The sequence below is a fragment of the Ovis aries genome, chromosome 4 (assembly GCF_016772045.2).
Source record: "Ovis aries strain OAR_USU_Benz2616 breed Rambouillet chromosome 4, ARS-UI_Ramb_v3.0, whole genome shotgun sequence".
Lineage (NCBI taxonomy): Eukaryota > Metazoa > Chordata > Mammalia > Artiodactyla > Bovidae > Ovis > Ovis aries.
In genome coordinates this window covers 96374430-96389699 of record NC_056057.1, presented here as the reverse complement: position 1 = coordinate 96389699, position 15270 = coordinate 96374430, and the positions used below count along the sequence as shown (strand labels likewise).

General features: G+C 40.8%; 1 long non-coding RNA gene across 7 annotated transcripts in view; it reads left to right on the top strand.

Moving 5' to 3' along the window:
• Window positions 1-15270, top strand: part of LOC106991099 (uncharacterized) — a 239365-nt gene that overhangs the window by 121672 nt on the left and 102423 nt on the right. For 6 of the 7 annotated variants that reach the window (XR_009600443.1, XR_009600442.1, XR_009600439.1 and 3 more), the window contains one exon: window positions 95-15236. This is a non-coding gene — a long non-coding RNA (uncharacterized LOC106991099). The remainder of the gene's footprint in view (window positions 1-94; window positions 15237-15270) is intronic. The other variant, XR_009600441.1, reaches the window with a different exon arrangement.

Below are 15270 nucleotides of genomic sequence, written 5' to 3'. Positions count from 1 at the left end.
GTTAGAACTCTCAAGTTCAGAAAATATCAAACAATGATATAAAATGTATGCTCCTGTGACTACTCACTAACAATATTTTCCTGATCTTTTGCAGGAGAAAATGGGAAAAACAGAGGTACCTTTAATGGAACAGAACAAACACTGAACAGGTAACTAAATTATCAGGGATTGGTACACGTTAATTAGAGTTAATATTTGTGACATCCTTAGGTGGTTACCTGGGCTTCCCTGGTGGCTCATCGGAAAAGAACCCATCTGTAATGCAGGAGACTCGGGTTCAATCCCTGGGTCAGGAAGAGCCCTTTGAGTAGAAAATGGCAGCTGACTTCAGTATTCTTGCCTGAAGAATCCCATGGACAGAGGAGCCTAGTGGGCTCCAGTCCATGGGGTCACAAAGAGTCGGACATGACTGCGCACACGTTGTCTGTAGAGGGTAACCTGGCACATAGTAAGTAAGTACGCAAGTGTTTGCTGCTATTAAGTTTCTTAAGTGTACCTGAGCCTTAAGGCACTGATGCAATGGACATGAACGTGGGCAGACTCTAGGAGTTGGTGAGGGACAGGGAGGCTTAGTGTGCTGTAGTCCATGGGGTCGCAAAGAGTCAGACTTGACTCGGTGACTGAACAACATCAACGGCAAACCTGAGCCTAAAACAGATAACTCATACAGCCAGAAGCTACCCAGCGAAAACAAGCCCTTCACCCCTAAAGCAAGTGTGAACATCACTGGTAGGTTCTGACATGGTCTCTGTGTGACCCTTAAAGTAGCCTGAAAAAATTACTTTCTTAATCTCTGAGCACTCTTGCCTGGAAAATCCCATGGACGGAGGAGCCTGGTAGGCTGTAGTCCATGGGTCGCTAAGAGTCGGACACAACTGAGCGACTTCACTTTCATTTTTCACCTTCATGCATTGGAGGACATGGCAACCCACTCCAGTGTTCTTGCCTAGAGAATCCCAGGGATGGGGGAGTTTGGTGGGCTTCCATCTATGGGGTCGCACAGAGTCAGACACTACTGAAGCGACTTAGCAGCAGCAGCAGAGCGCTCTTGAGTAGTTGAATCCACATTCATTTTTGGTTTTGAGCACTCATTCATGATAACCTTGTAAGTGTCAGATCAGTTTCAGTGTTTTTGAAACAAAACAAATGTCTTTAAAATTCATGAAGAGCTTATCATCTGGGGAGATGGCTTCGTCCAGAGGTAGCCACTGACATGGAGTGTGGATAGTTAGTAAAGACAGAGAGGATGGCATTAGAAACAGAACTCAACATTTTCTGATGATGCCAGTGATTACTTGGGAAAAGAAGTTTCACACTATTGGCCCTGCCCAGGTACTAACTTGACGTCATAAAACTGTCGGTGTTCTTGAGAACCTACTGCCACATTCAGCATACATTGATGATGTGCCAAGGACTGTGCTTGGCCTTAGGATTGCAAAGTTGAACACGTCATCTCTGCTCAGCCATTCCATCTCTCTGGACCTGCACTGGTTCCTGCCTTCTTGACCTTGCTGTAGGGAGACTAGGGTCTCCTGGCCAGAGGGGTGCTCTAGACCCTCCCTTCCCTCTCACCTTCAGCTATTCTGTCCCCCCAGCTCCTATCACCCCCCTCTTTACTCAGGGTGAGGAGAAGAACTCTGGGCGGGGGGCCCCACAGTCTGGTTGGGGCGCATCAGACGTTGCTCTCAACGGCCTTCTTTCCCTGGACTTCTGTTTCTCAGTTTACATGGTTCACTTAAACACTCGTTCTGTGATTTGCCATACTCCCACTCTGGGGTTTGGGGATGTTATCTCTAGAGGTCGCTTTTCTATTGAGAGGTGTTACAGATGAGACTATTAACTTGACAGAGGTGGGCACTGGTGATATGCTTGATGGGGCATGGTTCTCAAACCTTCTTACTGGAACCCCTGGGAAGAAATGCATGTCATATTGGGACCTAGTGCACACACTTGTCCATGTGGGTGCAGGTTTCCTGATAGGCATTTAGAGTATGTGGTTGTGATAGAATTGTCTTCTATCTTCCACTGTTTCTTTCTTCCCATTTTAATGTTCCCCATAAGCTACCAAATGGGTTTCATAACCTGCTAGTTAGTAGTGCTTCTACAAACTTAGAGCAAGCTTGTGCTATGGCAGAGGCACCTTTCTTCTTGCCTTTCTGTCCTCACCTGTGGTAATGTGCATATCTTTTTATCTCTAAACTCCCACCCCCCCAAAACTTGCCTGGACTTTATGTGCAAAACTCTATTCTTCGTTTAGAGCTTCGCTTCTGTTTCTGTTTTCTCACACTCCATCCACTCCCCAGCTTTCTTTCTGTTCGAACTTTGGCATTCCTCTCCCGACCAGTAGACAAGAATCTTCTATTTACCATTTCAAATAAGATAGGTATCTATGTGCTGTTTGATCTTGCATAGTAAATACAACTTTTTAAAAGTAACGCATATATTTTCATTAATTTCAGTGGTTATTTAGAGCCCCATATTCAATTTCCCAGAATCATAGCCCTGACATGGCCCAGAAATCACAGAATTGTACTAGCAGTGGGGTCTCGTGTACCCTGTCAACTTTGTCGGTGTCCTGGGCTGTGGAGAGACACTTGCTGGCGCGGATACAGGGCTGGATTGTTTCTCCATCCTCAAGTCCATCAGACTGTCATTTTTAGGACCTTCAATTTTCATAGTGTACAGGAAAGCTTGTAAAGATTTTGGAATGCATTGAAGTTACCTACTTTAATCACTTAATCTTCTCAAGCATTTTTAGGATTTCTGGCTCAATGTCTAGTAAACTGAAATGCATTCATGCTATACCACCCAATCAAGGAGCTGATAATTAATGAGGGAAAAAATTTTCATGGTAAAACTTGATTCCATACCTTCATGTGTTCTTAATGGGACTAGAAAATGATAGTTTTGTAAAGCATCCAACAAGCTAAGATCCATTCAGAACATTTGGAAATGACAGTTCACTTGTCCAAGGTAGTTAAGAACTTCATTTTACATGTCTGCTGCTTGATTTGTTAGAGGAGAAATACGTTTCATTCTTAAGTCTAGCGTTGGAAAACCAAAAAGCCAAAATCTATTGCTTATCTGTTTGAACCCCTAGTCACAGTATCATACTGATTTCTGAGCAATGCTAGCAAAATTCTTATTGATTTTAGAGGCAAGTTTGTTTATAAAGGAATCATAATTATATACATCTAAGACTGCTTAGTATGTACAACAAATTTTAATGGTTATAATGTACAAAATGTTGTTGTTGTTGTTTTAACCTAAGGTAAACCAGTATTCACCTGTCTTTGAGGAATATTTCTAAAGTTTATAGGGGATGAATGAGACAGAATGTCCCAGTTTTCTGAGTTAAAAAGATCTCATTTGAGTAGTCATAGAAGTTTCTAAATATTTTATTATAGAAGCCAAACCAAAGTCATTCATTTGCTTCATTGAGTATGTTCTAATTTCGTCATGAATGAATCCTTTTCATATAATTATAAATACAGCATATTTGCCAAAACTTAGCCAAATGTTATATTATATTATACTATACTGTATTATATTATTGGAGAAGGCAATGGCACCCCACTCCAGTGCTCTTTCCTGGAAAATCCCTACTTAGTCAAGTATTACAGATTAACTCTATCCTGTACTTTACAATTATTTTAAATGCCATATAGCATAATTTAGATTGCTTTGTTTTATAGTATCTAGGGTTTGAAAGTGTTGTAAGAAGAGAATAAAGCAGACTTTGACATCTAGTAGATGTTAAGGTGTATTTATCAAAGTCCTTTGAAAAAAATCCATGATCTAGGATTTCATTTTGATTTCCTCCCTCCCATTCTTTTTTTTTTTTTTTTTTTACTTTCTAAGGGATTTTAAAATGAATTATAAAGTATTTTTCCATTAAGTAAATAGAGCACACTCAATAATAAAAATTTCTGATGTTTTCTTCTTAGTCTTGATAAAGGGACACTAGCTCCTTCCTGAACATCTGTTCCTCAGGTATATTTATTCTTTCTTCTTTTACTCACTAATTTATTTGATTAAATCGGTGTAATATTCTACAGCCATTCCCAGGTGGCTATAGTGGGAAAGAACCTGCCTGCCAGTGCAGGAGACATAAGAGACGCGGGTTCGATTCTTGGTTTGGGAAGATCCCCTGGAGAAGGGCGTGGCAGCCACTCCAGTATTCTTGTCTGGAGAATCCCATGGACAAAGGAGCCTGGCGGACCACCTTCCATAACATCCCACAGAGTCAGATACGACTAAAGCAGCTTAGTACTCGTGCACATGGTCATTTATATCATTTGGGCTGGGACATGATGCATCATCTCAGCATACAAGAGCATCTCGAAAGGTGCCGGCAATGCACCAATACCTCTCTGGCAGTCACATCATATCTCTAGACAGTCGAAGGCCAGTCCCAGGAACATGCCAGAGGAACTGGATCTGATGGTGTGTGATCCAGAGCCCTCTCTACATTGAGGGAAAACAGAAGTGACTATGCAGGGCCTGGAAGAGCCTTTCTTGGAAAAGCTGAGTAAGCAGGTCACACATAAATAAGCCCTGAGGACAGAGCCTTCCTGCCTCTCCCTCTTCACATCACCATCATGGCTGAGACTGCGCCAGTCTTGGTTTTGTGTCTGCCCTTACTACGGGCTTGTTTCCATTCCTTTCCATTCTTTGTCCCCTTGCCTTCTGAAGTACCTGCTGCTTGTACCTCCCCAGTGATTTCTTTCAAGTAACCTTATGGGCGACTCTGCCTCTCTGATATGAGTCCTGAGTCTTCCCTCTGCCCCTTCTGTTCCCAGCCCGTGAGCTTACAGTGTTGGCACAGCAGAGGCAGCGGCAGATGCTTGGAAAGTAGAGACAGGGAGAGAGAAAGAGAGTTCAAAGAAATACTAAGACGCTACTTCACTTGAATACCTACTTTTTGAAAAAATTAAGAAACCATGAAAAACCTTTAGGGAATTTATTTTATTAACAGTGAATTCTAATCTGTTTCGTGTCCTGCTCTTGTTTAGTCCAAGTGCACAAAACATGCCTAGAAGTCAGTAGAAAAAGACCAGAGCGCGTATACGTTAGGTTAGTCCCTTTAACCAGAAGCTTCGAGAGTTTCCAGAGGTGGGAGCGGATCCTTGCCGCCTGCCTGGCTTCATTCATAGGTGCTTTGTGTCCCCTGCTGCCCCCATCTCAGCAGGGAAACCACATGTCATAAGACAAGGCAATCCTGGCTTCAGAGACTAGCAGCACTGAAATGGAAATTATTGATGGTTGAAGGGGTCAGATTATGGCGCAAATCTGAGCAGTGTTTGGGAACATAAACTACTGTGAGTTTAATAACACCAAACAAGAACAAAATGTATTTTTAAAAGTATTTCATCCATGTCCAATTTTTCTGGCCATTTTCCTGTATTCATTTTCTGTGAGGGGAATACTGAAGTGAAAATAGAAACTATTATTACCCCTATATTAAGGCACTTACCTTGATCATGAAGAACATGAGAAGTCATATCAGGTAGCCAAGCACTTCTTTTAAAAGCGTGAATAAAAGAAAAAGAGAGTAAACATCAAGGTATGAAATAGTGTGTTATGGATTGCTAGTTTTGAACTTCAGTGCGTCACCCACTAAAGCCTAAGTATGTTGTCAAGAAATAAAGTGAAATGCTTGGTTCATTCTAAGTACTTAGGACTTGCAGCTACTGTTGTCACATTGAGGATACTCAGGACATTGAGGATACTCAGGACATTGAGGATACTCAGGACATTCTTTTAGTTGTGTTTCCAGTAGTTCAGGATGGGTTTGTTTTGGTCTGTCATATTTTTTTGGTGATAATTTGTATGGCAAAGAAAACAGTGAGGTTGATAGCCTTTACTGAGTATCTCCTATGTGCTAAGCATTGGGTGAAGAGTGTAAGGGGGGACGTACCATCAGCATTCCAGTTTTATAGAACGTGCCTGATAACAGAAGGTTCTTGTCAGTTCCCAGCAGAGACCATAGTCTCATCAGAGCCGAATGTTGGCCTTAAGTAATGTTGCAACAATATTTCAAGGCTTAAAAAGCTTCTTGTTTTACATTGTTTATTAGCTGTGATAGATAGCCACAAAAGGGAAATGTTCCTTATTAAAAGAGGGGGTTTTCACAGAGTAAAAAAGTAACTCAGATTTTCCTAAGCTTGAAGAATTACTTTCATATTTGATGTTAAAGATTTGTAAGTAAATATTTGTAGTTTGTAATCTACTGTTCAGTCCTCAAGGACAAAACAGTATAATATAAAAAAATTAAAAGTAATATTCCCTTTTAAAATGTATATAATCAACATGTTTCATGTATTTCCTGAATATTTGTTATTTTCAGTTGTACATGATGTAACTTGCTATTTCAGTAGGAAATGAACCGCTTAGGCAGACACATTTTGAAGGATTTCAGTATTGGGGGTTTGTCACCATCAATAACTGAAAGAAAATAAATCCAGTATCTCTGATTGAAGAGGCAAGTAAGTATATATGTATAATCAGTTTTCAGCTTACCACTTTAATAGAAGGGAACATTAGCATGGGTAATCAAAAGTTTCCAGCAACCAACACAGCCAACTTTTTTTTATTATATCAAGGAAATAAAGGCTTAACTTCTCCTTTTAAAAAAATTTTTTTTTTCTTTTCACAGTTACTTATCTTCTGTTTAGTTTTGCTTTGGACTCTTTGGTTTCTGGAGTGCACAGAGATGGCAGTGGATTTGGAAGTGGCTCAGTATATATTTGTCAAATAGAGGAACATCCTTATAATCTAAAATATGTTGTAAATATTGTAAAATGTTTGAATTAATAGTCAATTATGTTATTGATTTTATTACATTTCCACTGTAGATTTGAATCCATTTGCCTATTCTTAAAACTATAAATGTCCAGGGTAAATCTTAACACTTCAATCTATTTTAACAAGCCCTCCTTTCTCCTATCCCCCACTATTCCTATCTTTTTAAAGGTGAAATTAGCATAGAATGACAATCAAAGATACTTGAAGGGGAAAATAAGTCACAGAATAATTTAAATTTGACTGTCTGAATTTGGAATTGGAAAGAAAGTTAAAGGACATTTACCTTAACCTTTTCAATCTACAGACGAGGAAACTAAGTTTCTGAGAGCTGATTGGATTGCACCATGCCACAGAGTTGTTACAGGGCAGAACTAATATAGATAGACAACATTTCTTCAACTGAAATTTTTAATGATTTTTTTTCAGCTTTATTAAGATCTAATTGACAAATGATATTATCTTTAAAACATAACATCATCATGATTGATGAATATGTACCTTGGGAAAGGACTCCCCCCACTTGAATAATTTTCAAAAATTAATTAATACTAAGCCCTCAGGCTTTTTTTGTCTTTTGGTTTTTGTCTTTTAGCACACTACTTGGAAAGTGTGCGTCCTTTAGCAAAAGGTAGTGGAAAGCAAAGCCCACTCATACCAGATGCACTGTTTTTTCCATTCTTCTCGACTGGGGGCCGCCTGATGGGTACAGATAGGAAAGAAAGAGAGAGACCCAGTCCTCACCTCAGTGTCCATGAACGTTTTATGGGATCATTTTTAAACCTGGAACCACTTGCTTTTCTAACAGTAGTTGCTCCCTGAGGAGTTCCATGTTTTTCTCAGCTGCTCGTGGCCCTGTCCAGCCCAGAAAACAGCACCCCTAATTCCTATATTCTAGGGAGGCCTCTGGCAGAGCCCTCTCCTGTTTAGAATATTATCATCCACATAATTATTTTACTGGTAGGGAAGTAGTTTTAGTCTTATCCATTAGCTTAGAGTATTAGTGTGCTGGGCTTGCTGAGGTTACAGCTTTACGTTGGACTTCCTTCCCCCTAGCCCATAAATCATTTGGTTTCCCAATTTATTAAAAAATTGAATTCTTAGAACCAAGTACTATTCTCGTGCAGATGGCACCAAATGAATGCTCCCGGTTCCAAGTACAGTTAATGAGACAGGGTAAACAGGGCAGGAAAATGCGCATCATCACCAAAAAAAAACCCCATGTGTAATCCCACTAGTCAGAAGGTCATGTTTGTCAAGTGCAGACCTTACCACTCTTTTATCCAAAAATGTATCTTTCTTAGAAGCTGATTGACTAGATTAGTATATACTTGAGTCATACGTTAAAAAAAAAAAAAAAAGCTACAGAAAATATACCCTGTGACCCATGTGAAAAGTATTGATTTTAGACACAATACCTGGTAGAAGTAAATGGTTTAATCTGACCTGGAAAAGAAGTAACCTAAATACACCTAAAAATAACCTCTAACAATTGAGATACAGTGCTAAATAGTAAAATCATGTTTCTGCCTTCTAGTATTGTCTTGACACCAGCATATACAGTTATTATTCAGTTAGAAATATTATTTTGACAGCATTCTACCTGATACATATTTTTTCAAAAGGGTGGTAAGCCATTGGTTTACTTCAAAAAGAAATGTATTTGTTTGGCTGTGATGGGGCTTAGTCGCAGCATGTGGGACCTTTAGTTGTGGCGTGTGGGATCTAGTTCCCTGACCAGGGGTCAAACCTGGGCCCCTGCATCGGGAGCACGGAGTCTTCGTCACTGGACCGCCAGGGAAGTCCTCCGTGCTTTTTGACAGATTTTTGACAGACTCCTTAGGGAACGTATATATAGCAAACTGTGAAATGTGACAAATTGCAACAAAATGATTGTCACATTACACCTGAGCTCCAGAGTTTGTCTTAGTTATCTGAGTATTTCATTGCGTTTTGAGAAAATCTTGAATTATTCTAGTAACTTAATCCTCCACATCACAATGTATAGTGCTTCATTATGCATTCATTTTTAAATAATTTATTTTAAGTTTGAAAGATAATTATGTTTGTTTTGCCACAAGATGGTCTCATGAGAAAAGTTCCAGTTCTTGGGGCCGGGTGTAGTTGCCAGACAAAGACTTTAATGTCATTTGGCTTTTGTTTCAGAATTCGTTTGCACTGGTTATTTCAACTTAGATTAAATAGGAGGAGGAATAGTACTTCCTTTTCCTTCCAATATGTGGAAACATACAGTATTTGTGTGTGCATGTGCTCAGTTGTGTCCAGCTCTTTGTGACCCCATGGACTGTGGCCCGCCAGGCTTCTCTGTCCATGGGATTCTCCAGGCAGGAATACTTGAGTGGATTGCTGTGCCCTCCTCCAGGGGATCTTCCTGACCCAGGGATTGAACCTGAGTCCCTCGTGTCTCCTGCGTCGGCAGGCAGGTTCTTTACTGTGGTGCCACTGGCACTCCTCTGGTACTCAGCATTTAAACAGTCCTGTTTTGAGTTCTTAGGTAGCCAGGAAAGGTAACCATGCTACCAGGAACAGAGTTGATTCTAACTTATCACTGTGTAGATCCTATCTTTAGGGCTTACTATATAACCAGAGGACAAGGGTGGGTAGATGGAAGAAAGAGGAATCCTGAGTAGTGGGTTGGCCCATAACATCTAATAGACAAGCCAGATGAATTTGGGCCAACCTGTAATTGTTTCATATTTCTCTGAAACATGATGGTTTGCTTGCCACAGTGTATATTATACCTGGAATTTCATTGCATCTTATTTGAAACCAGTGAGGGGAGTCACACAAGTGGGTGCAAAGAAAAAGGTACCCCCCCACAAGCTCTGTATCACTCAGACTGGCTTTGCTCACCACAGCTACAGGACATGGAGGGTGTCAGAAATGACTAACTATTAGAAAAGTTTTAAGTGCCAGCACCTGAGAATGAATTATTTTTTAACTTCTAAATAAATGAGAGTAAGATCATCACAGAAAAGTAGGGACCTACTCAGTCACATTCTTACATGTTTTCTCAGGAGGGAAGAAGGGTTGAGTTTGAACTAATTTGCTGGGAATTGTGTTTAGAATGCATCCAGGGTATCAAAGTGTAAAAGGGGTATGCTGCCTCTGGCCTGGATTGTGGTGTGTACTTTACTAGCCAGAGAAATGAGGACAGTCAGCAAAGCCTGGGCAGGAGTGTTCATGGTGTAAGTCTGCCTCTGGGCTGCACTTTCCCCAGGGCCACAGTCTCAGTTACGCATGATTGTGCTGTTAACTGTTAAGGATACTATGCATTAAAAATGAGGACTCTGGATCCAGACTTCTTAGCTTCAGATACTGACTTTGCCGCTTAGGCAACTGACTTAATTTCTCAGATTCTTCATTTGTAACACAGGGTTGATACTACTATTTAACTTCCTGGGTTTATTAAGAGGATCAGATGAGTATAATGGGCTTCGTCGGTGGCTCAGATGGTTAAGAATCCACTTGCCAGTGCAGGAGGCCCAGGTTTGATCCCTGGGTTGGGAAAATCTCTGGAGAAGGAAATGGCAACCATCTCCAGTATTCTTGCCTGGAAAATCCCATGGACAGAGGAGCCTGGCTGAGCTACCAGCCATGGGGTTGCAAATAGTCGGACATGACTGAGCAACTAACAGTTTTGAAGTGCTTAGAACACTATCAGGCACACAATAAACAATGAGTATGTATTAGCTGTTATTATGTGACCCTATTTAATTTTTAAAATAGTATGATCCTCCATAACCCTTATGTAGGGAAAACAGACACTTAACTGGATGAATGAGTAAATAATAACCTGCATGGTATCTTTATAATTATTGATTGGTTATGTAAAAACATTTTGTTTTGTGAGTTAGTTTCCAAGATAAAGCTATGGAGGCACCACATTAATTAAATTGCATCCATCCATGATCCTCCTACCTCATCTCAAACATGATCCTTCATCTTCTTTCTAATAAACCATTTTTTCCCCTGGAACTCACAGAAAGGATTATGTTTTGCATCAGGAAAAAATACATACAACACACATAAGTGAAACAGTACTTCATGAACTAATAGTTTTACTAAGTGTAGTGAGCTCTTGTTTTCTATTTTATTCTCTTGTTTCATTTTTGTAAAAGTGTTGCTTGCAGTGCATTGAAATTATTTCACAGCCCACTAATGGATTACCCAACAATTTGAAGAACACTGCCTTAGACCAATTTGACTCTTGTCCAGAACCAAAAGAGGGGATACCTTTGATTATAACCAATATTCCCTTCCTTTGCATTTTCTTTCCTAACTTCCCCTGTTAGTGGAGCTGAGATTCACCAGCTTTAAACACACACACACACACACACACACACACACACACACACACTTAAAAGACCACCAACCTGTTTAGTAAGGACAGAGTTTGCATTGGTTGTCATGTAAAAGGACTTTAAGCTTTACTGCATTTCAGATTCACTTTTAGCACATTTGTAATATTAAAATGCACAGAGCTCATATAAGATAGGACCCAATAATGATTTTCAGGAGAGAGTTTAAGGTTAGGTATGATAATAGTAACAGATTTCTCAGATTGTGATACCTAACTTCCACTCTGCCCCAGTCCTCCCTAATTAAATAAGGCATTACGAATGTCATGCAGAAAAGTGACTTTATCAATAGAGCAGAGCTCTAGAGAGCTGTTGGCATCCACAGCTGTCCATAGGCTCCAGTGTGTCCCTCTGGACCCAGCACCAGTTCCTGGGCACTGACTGCTTAGAGCTGTTTGTGTGCTGTGACCATAAAGCTGAACACACAGCACTACCCACCCCCTGCTGGACCCCGATTCTATTCTTACCAGCTGAGCCACAGGCCAGACCAAATAACCTACTTCTTTGAAAGACAGACAACCAAATTCTGACCACGTTTACCACACAAGGCCTTACCCATGACCAGTTGCATGTTGCCTCTGGTCAGCCCCCAACACCCTGCTCCACACAGCAGCCAAGCTGTCCTGACCCCAGTGCTGTGTCTAATCCAACACCTTTTCCATCAGCCTTGGTGGAAGTCTGAATATGACATTCTCTTCCTGCCCTGCCCACCCACCTTTGGCCCTTAGTCTTTGTTAAATCCATATGTATTCCTTTATCACATTTCAAGTAAACCTCTTCTAAGACTTTTTTCTTTCTTCCCTCTGCTTTTGGAGAGCCCCCAGAGGTGCTGGTCACAGCTGATAAGTCAGGAGTAGGGATATGATCATTATCAAGAGGAAAGAACGTGGTATATTTGAAGATAGTGTTAAACAGAATAGTCAGTGTCATCCACTTTTCAGATCTCTTAAGTGTCTTAGTCAATTTCATCCTTTTCTGATTATACCTTCCTTCACATTTGCATAGAGAAAGAAGAAGCATTCCTGGTTTGTTTTATTCCTTATATAATTGTTGGTTTTGTAACACAGTTCCAGTATACATCTCATTTTCAGATATGTGTGTGTGTGTTAGTTGCTCAGTCATCTCCACCTCTTTGCGACCCCATGGACTGTAGCCCACCAGGGCTTTGGGGCCTTTCCCCTATTCAATCTGGTTGGTCCCACATGACTCAGGAGAGACCATTTCACTCTGACCACTTTCTCACACGTACACTTGAAGTGTGATGGCTTTGGCTAGTACAACATACTGTCTTATTTTAAGACTGGGAAATGGCAGTCAGAAAATGTTTAAAGAGAAAAGGGCTAGTACATTTTTCTGATGGTAGAATTTTAGTCGTATTCGTTTCAAACTGTGTCCTCTGCTGTCCTGCTATTAACATTGTATTTTTTAAAATAATGGCTACCTAGCAACTCTTTAAATTCATTCCTCATTTTTAATCGCAGGGTAATAACTTTTCTTTTGCTAAAGTTTTAGTATATAGTCTGCAAGCTACCATACCACAGGTAGCAAGCTAAAGGCCACTGTGAGAGTGAAGTAATAATACATCATGGCTGTGGTCTCACTCATTGAAAATTCATTATCCTGACACAGTTTTGTGTTTAAAATGACCTTGAACTTGCAAATATGCTTATTGCTGCCAGTAGAGAAACCAATAGAGATTATAATTTTTCCACTAGGGTCCGCAAAAACCAAATATGCAACAGACTTCCTAAACTGCATGTAGTCCGCAGCATTTGAAGCAGAGCTTGACATTGTTTTTAACAATTCTTATATATACCCCCCTTTGAGAGAGAAAGGCATGCATAGAATAAAATGATAAAGTATACATTTAAAAAATCATCTTAGATCTGAGAAAAGATAAAACAGCATCCTTGGGGTTTGGCAGTGTTTCCTCAGTAGCCATCTGGAGGGGTGAGATGAGTCAGCCGGCCCAGATCGGGAGGGCTTGCATCCTATAGCCCACCACATCAGAGGATGCTCTGCTTTCATCTGGTGCCTGTAGTGGGCTTTCACCTAAGATTTCATTGAGAGGTGGGCTTCCAAAAGCAACCTGCAAGTTTGAGGACTCCTGCCCCGATAGTTGCAAATTTTACCTGTTAGGCGAAATAGTTGGAATACAACACCAAATACACTAGATCAGCTCATAGTAAAAATTAAAGCTCTAAAGTCAGCTTCCTTACAGCCCTGTCTGTGTTACAGTGTCAGGGGGTGTAGTCATCCTGAGACTCAGTGGGGGAGCATTTGGAAAAGCTTGTTCATAGACATACTGTTTGCTCAGTTGAGCTCCTCTCATCCAGAAAGCTTCCTTAGAAACTCTTTGCATGTTGGAGGAACAGGTAAAGCCTTTTCTATTTAGTAAAACATAGTTTTCATCCTGGTTGGTGTTGTTCAAATAACATTTTTCTGTCCATTATAAAATGATGTCCATTTATAATGATGGTGCCTCTCCCCTCTGCCCAGCACTTTGCACTGCAGTGAATTGACAGGTTAAAGTGGAGGACAGGTGATGGGAAAGGACTCTTGAGTTTTCCGAAAGTTCACACAATCTTTCACTGGATAAAGAAAGAACCAAGAATGAGAAATACAGAAAGATGATATCATTTTAAATGCATCTGACAGTGTTTTCTTCTTTTCAAAAAATCTTGTATGTTTAGCAGATAATGAAGGTGGAGGTGGAGTCTGCCACAGAGAATCCACTGCTGGCCAATGCCTACCATTAGACCACCGTTAGACATGGACTCCAAGTCTGTGTGTTCAAACACTTGTGATGAAGGGCTCCTTTTGTTTGTTCATTTTTTTCTTTGGTGAGACCCCGTGGCACAGAAAACTGTCTACATAGTTCTTGGTGGGGAGCCTGGAACATCACGAGCAGTCAGTTTTTAGCAGTGTGTTTTTCTGTTTTCCAGTGGTAGCATCTTCTAATGTAATGTTCACATTTGGCATCAAGTACTGAGTTCCTCAGCTTCTGCAGCTCAAGCTTTTGTCTCTGAGAGAGAGGTGGCAGGGAGGAAAGGCCAGGTGAACCCAGGCAGGCTCTCCTCTCCCTTGGAATTAAAGCCTCAGGAGTGAGGCAGCCTCAGTGTGACTGTTGCCCCTGATTTCAGCAGGAGTCAGAGATAAAATATCTGAATGTTAAGGAAGATAGCAGCAGCTGTAATCAACTGTTCCACTGACAGGGAAAAAAAAACTGATCTTCTAACTTTAAAGAATTTAAAAATAACCTGGAATGCTTGTTATCATGCAGATCGCTGGGCTGCACTCATAGACTGAGTCAGCCTTAGGTTATCTTGATACACATGGTCCAAGAGCTGAGTGTTGAAAGCCCCTAGTTCTAAGAAGATCAGTTACACTATTGCTCCATTATTCTTGGTTTTAATTTCTTGGTTGATCATCAGTGTAGCATGAAGTCTAAATTTCTTTTGAGAATTTTTACCACTCCTCCTTGGTATTTCTGAGCCCCGAAACCATGGCTTGGAATTCTTGGCTTAAAAACATGTGTACTGTGCCTGTACTTCTGTATAACTCTCAGGCAGCCACATAACACAAAAACTTTTGGCAGTGGCGTGAGATTCACTTGTAAATTGCAGCGTCGACAAAGTTCCTTCTTCATTGACTTTGCCCGATGAGGGAGTCCTCTCTCACTGTGGTTTGTTCTCCTCGTGGTTTCCGTAGCGTTAGGGAGAATGCTAGAGAAAAAAAACGAAAAAACGAACCCCGTCTAGTTTTTACTCACTTGGACGTGGTGTGTCTTTTGTCTTTCTGAGATGGGATGCGGGAGGCATGCCCTGAAGGTGGCAAATCAGACTTCCACACGCGTTACCTTCGCTTAGCCAATAGCTTACTCAGAACGTGTATATTATGATGTGCAGTTTCATTCATCAAGGGGATTTCGGGCTCCAGCAGCAAGCAGCCTTGAGTCGTGGGTGACTTCTGGGCTTTGTTCTTCGCATCGACACCTCCGTAGTAGCAAGAAAGTGCATCTGGCTGTTAGAAGAATTAATGGGAATCCAGGTAAGGGTTAAATGGAGAAATCATTCCTTTTTTT